This window comes from Rattus norvegicus, chromosome Y (genome assembly GCF_021556685.1).
Source record: "Rattus norvegicus strain SHRSP/BbbUtx chromosome Y, alternate assembly SHRSP_T2T, whole genome shotgun sequence".
Taxonomy (NCBI): Eukaryota; Metazoa; Chordata; class Mammalia; order Rodentia; family Muridae; genus Rattus; species Rattus norvegicus.
In genome coordinates this window covers 17,390,475-17,410,033 of record NC_141555.1, presented here as the reverse complement: position 1 = coordinate 17,410,033, position 19,559 = coordinate 17,390,475, and the positions used below count along the sequence as shown (strand labels likewise).

The 19,559-nt window shown below is 36.6% G+C and overlaps 1 long non-coding RNA gene across 1 annotated transcript; it reads left to right on the top strand.

Annotated features, from left to right (window-relative positions):
• Nucleotides 1–5,940: 5,940 nt before the first annotated feature.
• On the top strand, nt 5,941–17,627 carry LOC103694782 (uncharacterized). Its single transcript, XR_015647425.1, has 7 exons — nt 5,941–6,151; nt 6,419–6,551; nt 8,012–8,101; nt 11,615–11,793; nt 12,553–12,798; nt 12,885–13,043; nt 17,211–17,627. It is a non-coding gene; the product is annotated as an uncharacterized LOC103694782 (long non-coding RNA).
• Nucleotides 17,628–19,559: the final 1,932 nt, after the last annotated feature.

Here is a 19,559-nt window from a genome sequence, read left to right as displayed (position 1 = left end):
TATTTACATTTAAATATCATTTCTTTTTTTGTTTCCCGCCCAGAAGATCCTACTTATTCACTATCCCTTCTTCTCTAACCACACTTTCTGCCCCTTGACATTCCCTTGAACATGCTCTTCTTAGCTTCATCAATCTTATCTAGTTTGGCGGCTCATATACGTATATACATATATGCATTTTGGGTTATTTGAGCATTTGGGCCAATATCCACTTTTGGTGATTGCAAACCATGTGTGTTTTTTCTCTTATTGGGTTGCCTCACTCAGGATGACATTTTCTAGTTCATTCCATTTGTCTATGAATTACTTGAAATAATTGTTTTTGATAGCTTGAGTAGTAAACAATTCTATAGATGTGCCACATTTTATGTATCCATTGCACATATATGTCATCTGGCTTCTATCCAGCTAATGGGTATTATAAATAAGGCTGCTAAGAACATAATTGAGAATGTGTCCTTGTTGTATGTTGAAGCATCTTTTCCGTATATGCTCAGGAATAGGTATGCCTGAGTCCTCTGTTACTGCAATGTCCAATTTTCTGAGGAACCTGCAGATTGAATTCCAGAGTGGTTTTACCAGTTTGTAATCCCACCAAAAAAGAAGGAGTGTTCCTCTTTCTCCACATCCTTATCAGCATTTGCTGTCTCCTCAGTTTTTTATTTGAGCCAATCTGACTTGTGTGAGGTGGCATCACAAGGATGTTTTCATTTACATTTCCTTGATGACTAAGTATGTTGAACATTCAGTTAGGTGCTTCTCAGATATTTGATTTTCCTCATTGAGAAATCTTTGTTTAGTGCTGTACCACAATTTTAATAGGGTTATTTGTGTCTCTGAAGTCGAATTCTTGAGTTCTTTGTATGGATTGAATTATAGCACTGTATGAGGTGTAGGGTTGGTATAGACCTTTGCCCAAACTGTTGGTTGCTGTTTTGTCCCAATGACAGGGTTCTTTGGCAGGCAGTTTTCTACTACAGTGAAGAACTCGCAGTTAGTGAACTAGAATTGGGACTGGCTCTTCCTGACTTCCCTACTCATCCTGAACAGTAATTGGGGAAACTAAAAAACCATGTTCTACTCCTACAAGTCATGTCTACCTACAGTCATGTGTCTAGAGAGATCTATCATTGATTCTGGGCATCAGCCCAGTAAATGTATGCTGATGGAGTTTGAATTTTTCATCCTTGGTTCTGTAACTACAGGCTGTCGTGTTCTGAAGCCAAGATACACACTGTGCAGCTGTGAATAGGCCTGAGGAGGCTGACTCCTTGGATTTCTGAAGCATTGTTAATGATCCAGAGGAAATTAGCACCCCCTGCTCAACAGAGCTCTGGAAATGCTCACATTCTTGCTTCATCTCTATAGGAAGCTAGGTCAAAAGTTCACCTATCAGGTATGTTCTTAATCTCCTTCAGTGTGCCAGCATTGGAGTGAAATGAAATATTATGCAGGAGAAGTGTGGGAAATACCTGAACTCCTCCATTAGATCTCAGAGAGATGAGCTATTTGCATTCAATTGACTGTGTATGTTCCTGGTCTTTGCCTTTGACCATGCAGATTTATTGTGTCATACTTCATTGTTCATGTGGCCAAGTTGTGGGGAAAAGCCTACTCACAATTTTTTCCCACCATCCTTCATAGGGTAATAGATTTCAGTGCAACACTTCGTTCTAGATTAACTGACCTAATTTTTCTTCAATAAGTACATCTCTATTATACCAAACCGTGTGTATGTGGGGTGTGTGTGTGTGTGTGTGTGTGTGTGTGCGTGTGTTTCTGTTTGTGTGCTTAAATGGTTAGTTTGCATGCAAGATTACATAAACCTTGTCACGGAAAAGAGTCTTTGTAAGAAATCTGCAAATAGTGGATGGGACAGAATCCAAATGTTCTTCCACAACAACGTGGCATTCTAGGAAGTGTAGCATAATCTGCTATACGAGAATACACTTGACAGTAAAACTTGTAGGAAATGCCATGGCATGTCTACATTATCACTGTTAACTGTGACACTGGTTCTCTTGGCTTTTTGTCCAGAAATGAGGGCTCTGAAGACAAGTTGCATTCTATGGCGCTGTGTATTGGCTTGAGGAGGCTGTCAACTCGGTCACATGACACATGTGAAAGGAATGAGAAGACAGTAGCAGGCCATTGTGACACTGCCCTCCCAATCGAAACATGGAAGTGTTGACAATCACAGAGTGGGAGTCTTATGTCTGAACTTTGACACCCAGCTAAGCAAAGTCTAACCTGTCTGTTCACTTACAGAGTACTATCCACAAAGAAGGGTAAGCTAAGATGAAGCACTTATGAAAACAGTTACTGTCCCTTGTGTGCTGGTGAACCTTGTGTACAGGATATGTGGAAGACCATTCAACCTCTTGAGAAATGGGAGATCAGAGTAATGAGAGTCAGACAGAGCGGACAATTCTGTGTTTGATTTACTGGGCCAACATAACTACATTTTCCATGTAAGGATTTGCTCATAGAAATCTAATGTCTCATACAGGTAAAGACAAAGCTGTATGAAGCCTCAATAATATAACTGGCTCCAGGCTTCTTTCTTTTCTTTTTTTTTTTTTTTCTTTTTTTTTTTTTTTAGCTGGGGACCGAACACAGGGCCTTGCGCTCTACCACTGAGCTAAATCCCCAAGCCCTTAGGCTTCTTTCTTAGTTACTAGGATTTACAGGCAGTCCTTCATACCTTGCTTCTAGGTTCAAAAATTATTTTTAGCTTCATATAAACAAGGCATAGTATTCTCTCTGTATGTGTGTTTCTCTGTCTCTCTGTTTCATCTCTCTTTCTCTGCCTGTCTGCCTCTCTGTCCTATTTTTCCTATTTCCTAAAACAGTCTTTACTAATGGTAACATATTTCATGCCAGTTTATGCACTTTCTTATCTCATAAACCCCAGTGGGATGTAAACTTGTTGTTCTCTGGAGAACCACGATTAGAAATAGAGTTGACATTCAAATCTACTAGACTAAAACTTTAAGAACTGAGAAGATGTAAAATATTCAACAATTCCCAACAAACCTAGGGCCCAATAAGCGTATATGGAAAGTAAATTTTCAAAGATACAAGAAAAGCATGGCAGGCTGACCATGGCCTGGCTTCTCTTTGCTGGGACTGCCAGCATCAGGATAAAGGTAACATGGGGATTTAATAAACATATATAGTTTAAGAATACTTAGTCTCTACCCTTAATTTACCATTCCCTGTCTGTATGTTTCTAATGGATGTTGTCCAGAAATGTAGTATTGACACCCTTTCAAGAGTATATAAGTTGCCACTTTTTGACTTTTTATCCCTGGTTGAAGCTCCTTACCAAAGATCTACAACATCTTTTTTTCCTGTGAATGCTGCTTTGTTTTGTGTGTGTGTGTGTGTGTGTGTGTGTGTGTGAGTGTGTTTGTGTCTCTGTCTGTCTGCCTGTCTGCCTGTCTTTCTCTCTTTATCTCTGTCTGTTTCCTCCACATGATTCCTCTCTATACTTCAGCTTGACTTCCTAATTGCTCATTCCAAGGTTGGCCCATCATGCTTTCTGTGAGTGTTTGGTTTTGATGACTCAAATTCTACCCATAGACAGAACTGTGAACATCTGATCACATCACTAACACCCTCATGGATAAAATAAGTTATTTTTGAGGCTCTGAGGGAAGTTTTTATCAGAATTTATGTAAGTTTTCTTTATGTTTTACTCCCCCATACAAACTGCACTACAATGTGGATCTTACCCAAGTCTTAGCCTAATTGTATTTATTCATGCACCTGGCCTACTGGGAAGGCAGCATTCCAACTCTACAATATTAATTATCAGGACCAATAGATGAGGAAATTGAAGAAATTAGACATTTAGCTATAGAAGATGTCCCCTGAGATGGATTAACTGGGTGGATCATTGCTTCACTGACAATCATCCTGACCTAAGTTGTCAGCTTTTGTCATTTTGTTTGTGCTACATAAGGTGGGGAGGAACCACTTCTGGGCTGTGTTTGAAAATTGAGTCTTCAGTATTCATGCATGAAGGTGGGAAAATTTTCAATAAATCAGTGATATGTCTGGGTTAGAACAGTGAGTGATGGAAAGTCTTCCCTTGTGTCTCAGGAAAAGCTACTGGAAAGGGCAAATTTGCTTGTTGATTTGGAGAAGATCTAGTTAATGTGTAGTTATATGCTGTTGAAGGGGAAACTCTTATGGATATTCTAATGTATGCTGGAATTTCCATGGTATTCTCTGTGATGTCACTAATGTTATGGAAACAGAAACTGCCCTTGTGGCATTTAGTTAGTGCTTAGGTTTAACAACAGACATTGTTTCAGAGTGATTAAGCTATTAACCTAGAAAACAGAGAGCATGGAGAGAACAGAGAGAGGAAGAAGAAATTGGGATTTCTTTCTTGTTATAAAAGTGCAAAAAATGATCTGGTGGAAAGCAGAGAGAGTAAGCCCTGGGCTTATACTGGGGAGGTTCCTGGAGGAGGTGGTCTAGGCTCCTGCCTTCTAGGAGTGGGATTTTTGATCTGAAGCCTCTGGATTCCTAAAGAACAAATCCAGAGACAAGAATATCTAATGAATGTGTGCAGAGACAAGAATACCTAATGAATGTTTGGCAGAGAGCAGTTGGACTAGTATGAGCTCCTTAATTTCATTCTGAGTGAGAAAGAATAATAATAATAACATTAACTTTCATCTTCAGAGGATTCCTGTACATGTCATTGAAATTTTTTGACAAAAACTGAGAGGGCTATTCCCATGGACATGTATCAAGGTCTCTGAATATTTGTCTTGAAATTACATGATTAAGGCTTTTGGTCCGGACCACTATGGACTCCAGGACTTATCTGCATCACATCAGATACGAACTGAAAATTTCCTCCATTTCTTCATGTCTTGGTTTAGCCTGTTTAGGGCCAGGGGGACTACAGAAGTGAGTGAGGCATATGTCTACCAATCATCGTTAGTAGCAAAAAGTAGCTAGTAGATCCCACTTGAAGAGAGTTTTCCTCCTATTTCAGTGCTTCCAAGTGTCTGTAGATTTTCCCTTTCATCCTGCTTCATTGGGGGACTCAGCATATTCTCTCCTGTACCTGGGCCATTACTATGCATGTTCTCTTGTGTTTATCAAGAGGATCTGCTGGGAAGGCACAATCCCAACCTTCGACCATCAGTGAGCAAGTTCAACAGATTAAGAAGATGGAGAAACTGATTATTGAGCTCCAGAAGATGACCTGTTAGTTCGGTAAACTCTCAGGTATACTGAGCCATTGTACCAACAGGATTTGAACAAAAGATATCCATTATGCCCAGTTTTTTGTTGAAGGTCTTGACCTCCCTTTGTTAACCCTAGTTTTCTCACATCACAAGAAACAGCATCTCCAATGTCCCCATGCATAATTTAATTTTATCATGTGCCTCTCAGTGGTAGAATATGAAGACAGGATAGGAGTGTGGTGGGAAGCTTTTTCATTACTCAGAATAGCAGAAGCTGTGGTTTGAATAGCAGTCTTGAGATATGGCAAGTAGTTTGTGAGCTCTTGTCATGGATTTAAATAGACATGGAATGCATTTCCTGTCCTAAGAGGAACAAAGAAAGCTGGTCAGCAACAGTAGCACAGTAACTTAGACTTAGGTAGGTAAAGTTTTATTTATTAATTTTTATTTATTTATTTATTTTAAAGATTTATTTTATTTGCTTAATATGAGAATATTATAGTTGTCAAACACACCAAAAGAGGACATCAGATTCCATTATAGACGGTTGTATGCCACAATGTGTTTACTGAGAACTGCACTCAGGACCTCTGGAAAAACAGTCAGTGCTCTTAAATGCTGAATCAGCTTACCAGCCTAAAGTACTTTTGATAATAATAATAATAATAATAATAATAATAATAATAATAATAATAATAATAATGCTCTTCCCCCTCCTCTGTCTCAAGAAGTACTAACAATAAAGAAGACAACATCATAGCTGCCCTTCCCTCAGCACTAAAAGAGAGAAAAGTTTTACTTTGTCTTGGTTATGAAGATTTTTCTTGTTGACTGGGCTCATAGCTCAGTCCTGAAGCCAGGTGCCATTTCCCTGAAAATGGGAACCCCTTTTGGAGGAATCTGCTTACCTTGGAGGAAATAGGAAACAGTGAGCAAGGGTAAGATGTGGGTCCACCACTTTATCCCTTGTTGAGAACAAAGTCTCCTCTTCACAGCCTGGGCACCAGGTAAGCAGGGTAAGCAGGCATTGCTAACAAGTCAATCCAGGTGGGTAAACGTTTGTCTATTAGGTATACGGGGGGGGGCATTTCATTGACTAAGCTGAATGTATATCCTGTCCACTATGTTCTAAACCCATTCAGGAAAGTTTTGTGGATTTTGTCTACCCTGTGACCAAATTAGTGTGTTTTACATTCGGTGTGCAGTTTCTTCACTGATATGAACCTTGAGAGAATGGAGGGAGCCAAGCAAAGCCACAGACAACATCATTCTACATTCTAGAAGATCAAGGCCTTCTCATAAAAAAAAAATCCTTGTAGATGTGAATTCAGCAGTGAGGTAAATTGTAACCAACCTCTGGTCATGCAGCTGATATCTGGTACACAGGCCTGTTGACTAACTATTCTGTTGGGGAAAGAAAGCATCAAAAATTAGCATGAGATAAAAAAAAACTTAAAAATGAGTCAGATCTCTGTCACCTAGCAGTAAGTGGTCCCGGTGAGGGTCACAAATAACATGAAGGGTATTGTGTTGAGCAAGAGTTACTCTGCTGGAGTCCTCAGATGTACTTGAAAATCTGTCATGTAGTCTTGGTTTCTGTTGTTTTGGTTCCTGCGCTTGCCTCTCGCCATCAGATTATCTCTAGTGTTACTTTGTTCTGCTATTTCTGACAGTGGCTAGAGTGTCCTATAAGCCTGTGTGTCAGGGGTCCTGTAGACCTGTTTTCCTGTTTTCTTTCAGTCAGTTATCGGGACAGAGTGTTCTGCTTTCGGGGGTGTAGCTTTTACTATCTATAGGTCTTCAGCTGTTCCTGTGGGCCTGTGTCTTGAGTTCACCAGGCAGGTTGCTTGGAGCTGTAAGGTTTGTCTTACCTGAGGTCCCAAGGCTCATGTTTGCTCGTGGGGTGTTGCTTATGAGCTCTTCGCAGCGGCAGCAATCAGGAAGATCTGTGCCACCCTTTCTGGCAGCTTTCGTGCACCAGGGTTCCAGATGGAGTTTGGTGTTTTCCTCTGAAGTCAGAGATGTGGGCCGTGTGTAGACTCTTCTGGTTTCCCAGGCGTGTATGCCTCTCTGAAGGTTTTGCTCTCCCTCACATGGAATTTGGGTGCAGAAAACTGTTAATCCAGTCAGTCTCTTCATGGTCCGGCAGTGTCTCAGATGCAGCGGATTACCTGCTCCTGTGCCCTTATCCAAGGGAACCCATAGAATGTATTCAGTATCCGCTTGGTCCAGGGATGTGGGCAGGGGTGGAGAGTGTTGGTGGTCCTTTCTGCTCTGCAGTCTCAGGAGTGCACACCAGTTTCAGTGGTGAGCTTTCTCTCACAGAGGGTTTGGGAGCAGTGAGTTGGAGGCAGGGAGCATGAGATTGGGACTCCCGCTCTCATTCCCCATTTCTGATATTAGCATAAATATTAGAGTTTGGCATTAATTTCTTTGGTCTCTTTTGCTGTCTATAGCCAATATGTCCCATTTTTATGACTTATTTAAACAAAACTGTATTTTACAATTTAAAGGAATATAGAATGAAAAAATACTGACATTATTTGTGATTCAAAGATACTAACAATTTTACTATATTTCCCTTTACTAAAAGTTAGACAACTTCTTGAAGAAACTCTGAGAGATAATATCAAAATAGGTTTATAGGAACGGTATATCAAATACTTTTAATTAATAGCGTCAATCAGGAAATGGTTTTAATATTTATGCATTATGGTAGTTGATAATGGAGGTAACTGAATGTTCTTAGATTTTGTAATAATGTATATAAATCATTAATTCTTAATGTTTGTTGACAGGAGGAAGTTATCAAAGAATACATATATACAATTTGGCACACGTTTCTAATATAAATAGAGCAAATTAAATATATAATTTATGACCTAAAGGTGAGCAAAAGAAAAATATATCATTGATTCTACCTACAGTCGGAGTTAAGATATGATTCATGAATCCATTTATTTATTTCTAGACATCTAATAAGATAATATTAGTGTGAAAAAAGCTGAAACTGCAATTAGCAGGTTTGATCTAGTATACATATTTAAAAGTTGATTTTGAAAAAATACACAGAAAATGTTTTCAAGGTTATATATACAGCATATACAAAAATTAACTGCATCCATAAATTATCAATATCATTCAAGCAACTTTCTCTGGTCTTATTAGATTTGAATTATTAAATATACATATATATATGCATGTATGTATACACACACAGGCACACTCACACACACACACATACAAACAAACACACACAATACTTCTAAAAATTTAAAACAAATTAATAAATAATAGTCATTCAGAGATAACTAATGAAAAAGGATGAACTAAATTTACAGTATAATGTACTCCCTATAGTGTACTTTCTAGCATATAAAACTTTGCCTTATAATTTTTAGAAAAATTCGTATGGGCCCAATATATGTAATCATATCCCACTGTGACTTATTACTCAGAATTAAAGTAGAAATTGAAATGGAATGGAAAAAATATTAAATAACAAGATTTAGCTATACTTTTTCAATTATACAAAAATATCTGAGAAACAGTGAAATGACACAACATGTAAAATTGCTTTCTATTAAGCATTGATATCTAAGTTTAGTCTTCATAGTCTATATAATAGAGAGAACTAAATCTCATAAGTTGTTTCCTGATTTAAATACAATTTTCTTGGGTTGTGAATATACACAGAACCAATCAAAACAATGAAAATGGATAGACGCTGTGTTAAAACAAATATAAAACATTTTGTTTATTTGTTAGGCATGAATTTATTTTTGTAGCATTTCTTCCCAGGTTTCTGTAGGGTATTTTATAAATCCTAACTTTGGGGTGGTCGGTGGTTAAATTTAACTGAACATGGCTGAATATGACAATATAATAGAAATGGATCCTTGAAGCAGAGAATACCTTTGGGATCAACCTGGTTATAATGAAATGGTGGTCACAGTGTGCAAAACCAAACACAAGGTAAGAAACAGTGGCTTCAGGTACAGAGCTCTTTCTGAGATTTCACTTGGAAATTTCACATGGAAAAATTGTTCCATGATATCATGTGATTGTGCAGTGAGAAGGCCTTTTATGTATTCCTGTAAAGAAAGCAAATATTTGTTGTTTTCAGTTCCTTCAGAGAGCTTGGTAGGTGACTAGATCAATCAGCAACTCGGGATGAGGGACTTAGATGTACAATATATATTTTTGGTATTGGATTTCTTCTAGGTACTTCTAGGAAAGTGACTTCATAAGATATGGAATATAATCAGACAAGAGCTTGTTAAAGATGTAGAAAGCACTGGTTGTGGTGGCACAGGTCTTTACTCTTAGCACTGGGGAGGCAGAAGCAGGCAGATCTCTAAGTTCAAGGCCAGCTTGGTCTACAGAAAAAGGGAGAGAGAGGGTTCTGGTACTGCCAGGGATATAAAAGAAACACTGTCTCAAAAAAGTTCAAATATAAGTTTTATATTATACAAAGAAAAAAATCTCATTTTAGTTTAGTAAGATGTTAATAATTTTATCTTGACTGTAATGCAATATTTTAGCTATAAAATAATGTGAAGGCACTGAAAATGTATGAAAAGATGTTTTCCAACACTATTGTCCTTAAACTACAAGCTGAATTTTTATTAAATACACCCATGTAAATATATTTGAAGGTTTTTCTGTGATTAGATAAAGGGCTTTTACATTGCAAATTAAGAATCGTGGATTTCAGGCAAATCTTGAAAGGTTATAACTAAGGTGTAGATGAATATTAAGCATGACAAATCTAATCTAAAATGTTGCACTATAAAGAGTGAGAAGCTTTATTTGGCTTTCCTCTAAAGTATACAGATTCTTTTTGTTGGAGTGAAGATCAGATGATTTGAACAAATTTTGTGAGAAATACCACCTCTTCTGAGAAGATAAGAAACAGAAAGATAAGGAAGAAAGTGTGCTAAGGGACAATGAACTAGGAGAGAGTATTCTATGGAATATATAAAACAGTAAATTTGACCCCTCTGGTATTGGTTAGCTGTTGACTTCATTATGTATATTTGTGTACCTAGAAAATTTTTCTTTTTCATCTTAAGATTTTATGGTTGCTCTGAAACCTCTGGATTTTGTATTAAGGTCTTAGCATATTTACATGATAGTTTTGAAATATTAGTGTTATTATCAAAAGCCGTACTTTGTACATACGTTTTAAGCAACACAATAGATACGTGTCTTCTTGGGTTTATGAAGAAAGTTACAATGTTAAATAGAATTTATATTTCTCATGTATACATTCTCTTCATGTACCATGCTTGTTGATGAAACCTTAGCAGTTAGGAATGCATTGTAACCATCTTGCTAGAGTTTCAGTATTTTATTGTATCTTGTTTGACATGTGCATTTTTATTAAAATGTTAACTCTTTTCTAAGTCTCTTAATTTAACTGGAGAGGATTTCAATAACTCCTAGTCTGTTGTTTATTCATATAACAAGTCTTTGGTTTTGTTATTGAATTTTATTCCAGTAACTTCTTAATGTGCTTTATTTTGAAGGTAAATTATATATATATATGTATATATATATACATACACATATATATATATCAAAATATTTTATAAAACGATTAAATTTTTAGTGGAACTATCACTTACTGATGGACAATTTTACAAACATTCTCTAAATTATTGAATATTCTCAATTTAATTAGTATTAAAATATTATAAATAAAACAACCTTTATTAACATACACATCTCTAGTTAATATAGCCACAAATATGTTATTATTTTTATCTTTGAAACTTTTTTCTTAGTTTGACAGTAATAAATCTTGAATTCAGTATCTGAGCTTTCTAATCATTATTCTTAAAGAAATCTATTGCTGTTTTATTGAGAATAGTAAAGAATGTTCATTAATATGTAAAAGGCAAGATTAACACAATATACACAATGGTGTTTCATTCACCCCTAGGAAAACTAAACTATGATGGTTTCAGGAAAATAGATGTAACAAGAAAATATATCAAGTAAGGTAACAAAGACTGAAAAAGGCAAATACCATGTGTTTTTTTCTCATGTAGATAATAGAATCTCATTTTCATATACTATATTTATGTGAAGCTGTTAGTGGTTTGAGTTCATTAAACTGGAATGGGTCTCATGAAATTAGAATGTAGGGTTTTAAACAGTATGGTTTGGAAGTTATTGAACATGTGGGATATGAATGTAGAAGTAAGAATGACACAGACAGAATAGTGCAAGTGTTAGGGACAGAGTGGGGGTGGGGAAAAGTACTGAGGAAGGGAGGATGAAGTTGAATGTCTACAAACATGACATAAGGCAACCTGTTACTTTATAGGTTAGGTTAAAATGAATATTAAATTTTAAAACTGATACCTAATTTTTTTTCTTTTCTTTTTGCTCAGAGCTGGGATAATACCTTAATGTTTAATGCAATATACATCATGTTTGAGGAAAAATGCCAGCAAGTTATATAAAAACAATATATTTATCTTATTTGCTCTGAGTCATACTATCCATAATTATTTGGTCAAAACATCACTTATCTGCCAAAGTTGGTATCATTTAAAAAATCGCCTGTGAGGTAAATTACTTATGGTAGTAGAATATTATTATTATAAAAATATCAACTGGTAAAATCTATGATTTGATCTACGTTTTAAAATGATTTTTGCTTAATTTTTGCCCCTCCTGACATTCACTCACACTAAACTATAATTTTCAATGTTGATAGACTACTAAAAAATATGATTCTGCAGGGTTATTGAAATTGCTCAATTATAAGTTCATATTATCCATAAACTACAGGATACCCTCTGCAAAGCTCAGAGATCCAAAGAAAATAAACTAGAAGTAAGGCCCAAGTGTAGACTCTCACTTATAATGGGGAATAAATTCGTCTTGGAGGGAGATTGAGGGAAGGAACTGGATGGGAGAAGGAAGGGAGAAGAGAATGGTTTATGTGTGGGAAGACCCAGAAGATATGGCAAGATAGTCATGAGAAGGAAAGGAAATCTTAAACTTACTGAGATGAGGACGTAGGGGAAATTTCCAGGATGAGAAAGAGTCCTGGGTTAGGGTAGGTACCAACGAATCAATGGGGGTGACCTAAGTTGTGACTCACTTTGGTGATATGGAACATGAAGAGGTCAACTCCTGTAGACAGGAAGGACCACCACTGGAGGATTAAAGACACAAGTACACCCACAAAGCATTCTATGCAAAATTTGTCAAGTATAAAAGAAAATCAGGGACTGAGTGAATTGCCAGTGCAAATTGAGATCCATTCCATGGGTAAGCACTAATTCATGACATTATTAATGTTGTTCTGTTTCACTTGCAGATAGGACCATGTTGTACTGAGAGACCCCACCCAACAGCTGAGTCAGGCTGATAGAGACACCTACAGCCAAGCAGTGAATGGAGCTTGAGGAAAGTTTTTTGGCACAAAAGGCAATAGGAACTGCACAGGAAGGCCAACAGTGTCAACTAACCTAAAACCCGGGGAACTCTTAGAGCCTGAGGCCCCAACCGAAGATCATGCACAGGGTGGTCCTAGATCCCTAGTGGATATGGGGCAGACATGTAGGTAAATCTTCATGTGGCTTCCTGAAAAACTGGAGTGGGGGATGTCCTGAAAATTGTAGCCTGACTGAGGAATTTGTTCCCAAACAGGGTTACGTTGTCTGGCTGCAATTCGAGAGGGTGTGCCTAATTCCGAAGAGACTCGATGTTTCAGAGTTGGGGCCATAACTAGGCATGTCATCATCTTAGGAGAGAAGAGGATTGGGACAGAGACTCTGTGAGGAAGTGACAAGCGAGGGGCAGCGTTTGGTATGGAAATTTAAAAAAAAAAAATTAATTACTAAATTTGCTATATCTTTAACAGTAATCTCCTAGATTATAGTCTCACTGTAGATAAATAATGTGCTCTAAATCCAATCTATTTGTGGACTTCTACTTGGATAGCTGTTTAGCTTCTCTCTCCTTACTACAAGAGGTCGTAAATAGGGGTCTGGGAATGCAATTTTCTTCAGAAGACAGGCATAGATGTACCATAAATAAGGACAGTAATCAAATAAAATATAACTGAGTATTGAGGATTGAGCTAGAGTAGTAAACATAAAAGTCATTTCCCATTTAATAACATGCTTTTTATCATGAACAAATACAGGAACAGAGGATTACATTTTCCTCTCCTTCAACTTACCATAGATATTTTTTTTTGGTTCTTTTTTTCGGAGCTGGGGACCGAACCCAGGGCCTTGCGCTTCCTAGGTAAGCGCTCTACCACTGAGCTAAATCCCCAGCCCCACCATAGATATTTTTAGATTATATATATATATAATATATATATATATATATATATATATATATATATATATATATATTCTTGGACAGCACTTGAAACTCAGTAGAAGAAACAGTGCAATGATGATGGAATTTACCTTATCATAAAAGAAGGTGTTTTCCAACTCTTTATCTGACATAGGGATCATATCCATAGCATAAGACCAAATATACCTTATTCTTCAGAAATATGTTACATACTTGAAAAATGCTTAAAATAATTGCACAATAATTATCAAAATGTACGTGAAAAATACTAAACCCACCAATCATTGGTGAAGTATACATACAATTGACAATGTTTATACTGTGTTGCTGGAAAAATATACTCTGGTATTCAGTTGCTCGGAGTGAATTTTAAAATAGCTACTATAGAAGTCGATATAGAAAATAAAAACTGAAATCACTTGTGATTCAATTGTACCACTGAAGGAATATGTACCTGAAGGAATCTACTTATATAGTACTGTGATACCTTCATTAATTGAGTTTATCTTTTCACTGTTCACAATATCCATGTTACAAAATTGGATAAATAACATATATAGACACTAGACCTGTATGTAGCCATAACAAAAGCAAAACTACATCACTGGCACAGATATTGATGAAGTTAGATATCATTGTCCCAATTGATAAAAACAAAACTGTGAGGAAAAATGACTTAATCTTATGAAAGTAGGCAACTACTGTTTGTTTGACTTTGAAGCCTCTTCTATAGAAGGAAAGTCAGATGTCATGTTATAAACATGGTCAAAGTATTCCCATGTCTCAGAAGGTTGTAGTGAGTTTCATATGGCTCCTGTTTTGCTAAATGGCCATGTTGTCAAACTGTCTTCCAATTTTTATTGTTTTTGTCCATAGATTACAGGATTCATGAGCTGTGGAGAGAAATGTATAGGTGTACTGTGCAGCAATTAATGGAGTTATGTGTAACTGGTATAAGTGCTAAGACTGATAGAAGAAGAAAGCTGAGCATAAGGCTGGGGAAACATTGTAGAAAAGGAGAAGGCAGAATGTGAGGAGTGGGAAGATGCAATCGTGACTTCTAGACATGACACAGTTATTGGACCTATAGCCTCAAATCAGCTACAATCTTATGAACACGTCCTGCACATGATTAAGACAACAAGATTAGGGAATATCCCAGTAGGCAGTACTCAGTAAACAAATGGATTACAAAGAAAGAAAAAAGGAAAGTACGAAGACGATGAAACTGGAAAGAAATGTATCTGGAGAGAGTAGAACCATGTTAAGGATAGGTGTGATCATGATGCATTGTAGATACATGTATGAAGAATACATAAAAATTCTGAAATATGAAAAATATCTGAAAATCAAGTAAGGATTTTTATATCCTATGGAAGTCATTTTTCCCCTAATAGTAGTATAGAGTATCCTAACTTTTGGTAAGTTGCAGAAAAGTCAGTGAAAAAACGTAGTTACATTGGTTCATTGCATGCTGTCTGCATTATGGAAATATCAAACTGAGGCTTATTAATCTGTACAGTTAACTTATATCACCTGTTCAAATAAAATCAAATGAAACACTGTGTAATGATCCACCAATTGTTTCATAGGTAATAGGTTGCCTCGTAGGTTTGGGACAAAACTACATGAGACCCAATTCTAAACACCCACAAGGAGTTGATAAATTCTTGGTCATCTTCCATACCACAGTGACATCCATGCTGAACCCCATCATCTATAGGTTAATGAACCCAGAATGAAAGCAGCACTGAAAAGAACTCTGGGTCTGAAGAAAGATCTGATAAAAAATAGGTAATTAAGGATCCCAAAGTGCTCTTTCTAAAAGGTACAAAGTCTATGAAAGAAAGAAACCAAAACCACTGTGCTCTTTCTTGCTGTCTTCAAACAAACTTTAAGAAACATAACTTTGTTTTAGAGTGTTCTCTTTATTCACCACCATGCTTAATCGTAAACAATTGTAAAGTATGCTTGCTTCTAAATTACTTTAGTAGATTAGTCCAGTACTTATACGTTTTCATCTGGGCAGAGTTTCAACCACACACTAATGTCTCAGGGGCCTTGAAAATTCCCTGTATCAATTCTTAGATATTTGGAAATATTCCAGAAATTGTTTGTAAATGTTCTAAGCTCGTTATGCTACAATTCCATATTCCTCAGTACATGTAAATTCATTGCATTGAACTGGAACTGCTAAGTAGTCATCAGGACAGTGAATTGTTAGCCTTTGCTTTGTGTACCATTTGGTCAGTCCTTACTTCAGTTCTGGGCACCCAGGTTCTATGATTTTGGAAAAGGAGTAGTCTTTCCTCCACTTTTTGATTTCTAGTTTTTTTTTTTTTTTCGGAGCTGGGGACCGAACCCAGGGCCTTGCGCTTCCTAGGCAAGCACTCTACCACTGAGCTAAATCCCCAACCCCCACTTTTTGATTTCTAATAGGGCGGTGGAAAAGAATTTCAGCCAGGTGATTCTCAACATTAATATCATAGTTTCAGATAAACACACACACACACACACACACACACACACATACACACGCACGCACGCACGCACACACACAAGCATGCATACACACATTATACAGGAATTGATGTTGGTTTACAAGTGACAGAATACAAATATAAAAGTCATCTAGTGTCAGATAATTAGATTCAGGTTGCTATTCAACAAGAAAATAAATAATGTAAAATTAGAATCTTGAGTCTTTATGAGTATAATGAAACAAAAATAAATATCCATTTAAGTGTGCTGAAAATATGGAAGACATTAAAAAATTACCATGACACTAAAACTACAGAATTGTTTTACGCATGAGTCACCAAAACAGAAGGACAATTATTATATTCTCCTCGGATTCATTGTTCTGAGTCTACTTACATGCAGTAAGGACAACTCAGATCAAAATGTTTTTATAAAAAATGACCGAGATGCTGAAAAAAATGCCTAAAGTATTGAAGAGACACAGAGTCTTTCCATAGGCATTAAGTAATTCTCCTATAACTTCTATTACTTTAAAAGGAAATACAAAAAAAATACATTAAAATATTTTAACTATGAAAGGAAAATAATTTAAAATAATTTCATTGCTCCGCAATTGCGTGTTGTTAACATGACATGCATCCTCCTAATGTTTAACTGCATTAAGCAAAGCAAGAAACACGTTTTGGTATCTGTGTCAAGTACATGTAATCTCAATCTAAAAGAGAAAAACCAATGGCCAAATCCAAATTCAGAGACATTCTAGCAGAGTAATTATTTATCTTCAAAGGTGTGGTCACAGAAGATAAAAATAGTAATGAATTATCACAGAAAAGAATGACGTAAGATATGAAATAACTAAATATCAACTGGATTTCTGGATTGGATACAGGCATAGAAAGTGTACAGTTCTAGAAACTTTGTTGTTATGATTTGGACAACCTACAGTGGTACTTTTAACAGTTTTTTTTTTTTTTAATTTTCTGATTTTTAAGAATTAGTAATTAGATTGATTAAAGTATCTAAAATTCAGGAATTAGGTTACGATATAAAATCATACTGTTTCCTATCAAATAAATCTGATTTTCCTGTATAGTTTGAATTCTGCTTTATTTTTTGTATTTATATATTTTATTAATTTATTTATGTCTCAAATGCTGTTGTCCTTCTTGTTTTCCCCCACAGAGTCCCTTACCCCAAATTCCATACCTTTCTGATTTCTTCTTTCAAAAAGTCAAAATAACAGTAGTTAAATGGCATGTATAGTCCCTGAATAGCTGTTCATTTGGTCACGCATTTCAAAAACCTACAACATTGAGAGTGCAGACATCGGGAAATAGCTTCAAAAATGATCTTCAAAAATTAAATATTCTCCAGCTATCAGCTACCAGCTATCAGCTTGACAAAACTGGAAGAATGCCAGAACAAGAATATACTTGTTCATATATACATAGAGAAAAATGATCAGACAAGACGGAAAACAGATCACAACTTACCTGGATTCAAAAGAAGAGATCCTCAGTTCCTGTAATGTATTCTGCATGAGTTTACAGAGTTTATGGGTTAATGACTGAAAATAAACACCTACAAAATCCAACAATAAACTATCCACTAACTGCAATATTTATAAGAGCTAAACAAATAGGTCGAAAGTATATTTTTTCAGCTATATATGAGTATACTAATGTTTATTAATTTGGATATTAATAAAATTTAAATTTTATCACTGCATTTTTTTCTTGCAAATTTATAAATAAATAGATTTTAAGTGACTCAGGTGATTGTTAACTTTTTCTGGCTTTGATTGTATTATGGATCAATACAATGTTTATTTGACTGTGATTATCACTTTGAATATTCACATAAATCAAATTATGTCAACCAGGAACTGCTTTGTACTTTTTGTTGTACATATGTAAGTGTTTTACGTGCTTGTCTACGTGTGCAACACATGCATGCCTAGTGCCCAGGAGGTTGAAGGGGGTGTGAGATTCTGTGATGCTGAAATTACAGCCACCTGTGAGCTGTCACATGGGAGCTGGCGATTGTCCCCGGGTTCTCTGGAAGAAGGGATAATGCTATAAATCACCAAATCATTTCTTCATCTTCAGAAAACGCCATTTTTTGGAAATATAGTGCCTACGCAGACGTGTCTTCTTCATAGACCACTGTTTTCCAAAATGTGATAATTTAATATTAACACACACAACTGCTTCTTACCTTCATATACATATACTCACACAGACAACACATACACACACACACACACACACACACACACACACACAACTGCTTTTTTCATTCAAGTAGACTTAGTTATTTTCATAGTTATTTGTTTATTTATTCACTTTACATGCTGCACACTACCCTGCTCCAGTTCACACTTCTCACAATCTTTCTCCCAGCCCTTTCACTTCTGAGGAGTTTCTGATCCCACAGGGTTATCCACTCATGATACATATCCCGTCTCTGTGATGCTAATCGCATCCTCTGCTACTGAGTCCAGACAATGCAGCCAATATGGATAGGGGTGGGGAGGTAGAGGTCATATCCAGAAAGAGGCATAGAGCTGGGGTAAGAGAGATTCCCAAGAATCATTGGGTGTTTCCTTAGCTGAGACTCACAGCCTCAGTGATATGAACCTGAAGAGCCCTCCTCCTGTAGCCAGAGAGCAACCAAAATGGAGTGATAGAGACACCAACTTTTGACCCAAAATTTATTCTGACCACAGGAAATGCAGGGTCCATGTATAGAGCAGAGAGTGAGGAATGGTGAACCAATGGTTAGTACAGATTAAGATGTCCCCCATTGATCAGCACCGATCCCTGACACTATTAATGACACTCTGTTTTGCTTGCAGACAGGAGTCTACCCTGGCTTCCCCCTGAGAGACTCCACTAAGACGCTCACTCAGACAGACACAGAAACCCAGTAGTCCAACAAGGGGTGGAGCTTGGGGAATCTGATTGAAGAACAGAATGAAAATGATTATGGCCTCTAAGGATATAGCACTCCACAGGCTTTGTCTTCATGCGGATATCGTAAAATTAGAATTGGGCTTTCCCAAAACCTGTTATCTGTAGATGGGATATGTGTTTCTTTATAATTCATTTATTTATTTACTCACTTTATATCCCAAAATCGGTGCTGCAACTTCATGGGATTCCAACACCTTTAAACACCGGGGGCACCTTTAAAAAGACAAAGCTACACATTTGCTACCTATGTCCTGGGGGCTCAGGTTCAGTCCACGTTCACTCTCTGATAGGTGGTTCAGTCTTTGGCAAACTCCAAGAGTCGTTGTGAATTGTCTCTATTGGTCTTCCTGTGGAGTCCCTCATATCATCTGGGCCTTGATTCTTCACCTTTTTTTTTTTCAGAAGACTTCCCAAGCTCCATTTAAAGTTTGGTGGTGAATATTTACACTTGTTTCTCTCAGCTGTTGGGTGGAATCACTCAGAGAACAGTTATGCTAGGAATATGTCTGCAAGCACAATAGAGTATCTTTACTAGTGTTAGAGATTGGTGCTTGCC